The sequence below is a fragment of the Triticum dicoccoides genome, chromosome 1A (assembly GCF_002162155.2).
Source record: "Triticum dicoccoides isolate Atlit2015 ecotype Zavitan chromosome 1A, WEW_v2.0, whole genome shotgun sequence".
In the NCBI taxonomy this organism is placed as follows: Eukaryota; Viridiplantae; Streptophyta; class Magnoliopsida; order Poales; family Poaceae; genus Triticum; species Triticum dicoccoides.
The window spans coordinates 472,306,001-472,308,594 of NC_041380.1; the positions used below are offsets into that span (position 1 = coordinate 472,306,001).

At 37.4% G+C, this 2,594-nt stretch overlaps 1 non-coding gene across 1 annotated transcript; it reads left to right on the top strand.

Annotated features, from left to right (window-relative positions):
• Window positions 1-2,149: 2,149 nt before the first annotated feature.
• Window positions 2,150-2,231, top strand: TRNAS-AGA. Its single transcript has one exon. It is a non-coding gene; the product is annotated as a tRNA-Ser (tRNA).
• Window positions 2,232-2,594: the final 363 nt, after the last annotated feature.

The window sequence follows — 2,594 nt, forward strand, 5'->3', positions numbered from 1 at the left end:
AATTTAATTGCATCTAAGTGGTTCAAAACATCGAAAATGAACGAAGAACAAGAACATCATTTCGTGAACTTCTATGACAAAATGCTAGTTGCCTTGTAGCTCGAATGGGCTGCTAGCAGATTTGTCGGGGATGGCAAGTTAGCAAGGACATATTTTAGAGGAGGTAATTTGATGTTCTCAGAAATCCAAATGGACCAAGTCGGGTTGATAGGGTCCACCACAAGCGGAACTTAACCAATGCTATGTTTGCTCTAGGCAAAGACAAACAAAACATATGTTTATAGAAGATTTAGATTCTATTTTGAAAACAATATTCTTGTCATTATAAATAAGAGTGAATTTTAACTTTTAACTCTTGACATTTTTTATATAGATTATTGTCGTTCGGATTACCACATTTAGCTCGAGTCTGTTTTCATCCTCATTTAGCAAATGATTTCTCCACAAATTCAACATCAGTTTTTTGAGCATGGCAAATCGAATGCCCGAGATGGCAAATTATGTTGTCGCGCGGGTGACAATTTCTTTTAGCAAACATGGCAAATCCTGACAAAAAATTGAACATGAAAAGGATTTGCCATGCTTGCTAAAGGAAATTGCCATCCTCGCGAAAACATAATTTGCCATTAAAAAGTTCGATTTGCCATGCCTAAAAAACCGACGTTAAATTTTTAGCATATTTTTTAGCAAAAAGTTTGCCAGTTTTTATTCCACCTTGCACTTTTTTTTCTTCTTCTAGAGTTTATTTCTCAACAGGAAGAATGACTTAGCCGGGAATGATTTTTTTTCATGATCGCTAGGTGTACGTACGCACCTCCTCCACGTCGGACGACTACCCGTTCATTGGTTTCACCTTAATTTTCTTCTTCTCATATTTGCTTCCACAACCACCTGTTAATTGCTTTCACTTTATTCTTCTTCCCCATATTTGCTTCCAGGTACTGTATTGTACTTGATTTAGGTCCGCGATGCTTTTTTCAGCAAAAGAACTGTTGGAGGAACTTTCGGCAACCTAAAAGCTTCAAAATGGGTAAAAGGGCAAAACTTTTGCTGAATGGAATAATGCGGATGAAAAGCCATGAAATGGGGGTAACTAGTGTAAAAATATATATCTAAAAGTAGGAGGTAGCAACTGAATTTACACTTATAAATACTCTATGTGTTTATAACATTTTTTTTATAATTTTGTAATAATATATGTATATACAAAAAACTATTATCAAAGGTACATATTAGAGACCGTACAAATGTTGAAGACAACATCTAAATATATTTCAGGACAAAATGAGCAGAAGAGTACACCCACATTACACACTTCTTTTCCACCATAAAAGCAAGACAATATCTGCTTCGTTAAGAAATATATGACACGTTCAATAGAAAGCGTATGAGGTTAAATTTATCTATCTTTGATAACTTATAAATGCAAATATTTATATCAGTTTAGCTAGGTTTTTAATGAAGATTAATAGATTATATTTATCAAACAAATATATGGTATACTTATTTATGCAAAATAAATAATCAAAACAGAACACGATGACTTCCTCGCAAAAAAAAAAAACACGATGACTTTATCTGCTCTGGCTTGCACTTACGCAATCTCGTAATAACATGATCGTTGAATCTGATTCCCAGGTGCTAGTGGCTGCGATTAATAGCAAGGACTACGACCTTGCTGCTCACGGGATGCTCTTCGAGGAGATAAAAGAGGACCTGCACGCAGTTTTTTTTAGTTCCCCTGTCATATTTCGTCAAGAACCTGTAATAAAGTTGCTGATAAACTGGCAGCTTATTGGTGCTGGGTTGGAGCGAGAGACTAGTGTGGTTTGGCAGGGTGAAACTCCAGCCGTGGTGCTGGACTTTGTAGCCAAGGATTTGGCTGTTTACGTTTGAGTAATGATGAAAAACTCTGTTTTCAAAAAAAAAAAGTAAGTCATCTTCCTCTGACGGTGGCCCGTGGCCCCCTTCCGAAATGGGCTGAGCTTGGGTGTGCGGTGCACCCACGGTACGTACCGTGTCGACACCAGTCTCGCCTAGTGCGGTTCGTACGGCGGTACGTCTGCACGCGTTGAGCAAAGTTGAAGTGCTCCGTACATCGTGAGTACTACATGTCTAAATAACGCTAAATTTGATTGTTAACACATTCGTGGTCGTGCCGGAGTGGTTATCGGGCATGACTAGAAATCATGTGGGCTTTGCCCGCGCAGGTTCGAATCCTGCCGACCACGCTTTACCTTTTTTATAGTGATTTTCAATATCTGAGTTGCTCAACAATACTTGGAAAGCTTTAAACAACTCTTTCCCCATGCTTTACCTTTTTTATAGTGATTTTCAATATCTGAGTTGCTCAACAATACTTGAAAAGCTTTAAACAACTCTTTCCCCATGCTGACCTTTTTTTTAGTGAGTTTCAATATGTGACATTTTACTCAACAATACTTGTGAAGTTTTAAATAGGTAAACACCCACTTTGAGTATGACCCTTTCTTAGTGATCTCTGATATGTGATAACTCTGAGTTGCTCAACAATACTTGGAAAGCTTTAAACAACTCTTTCCCCATGCTTTACCTTTTTTATAGTGATTTTCAAT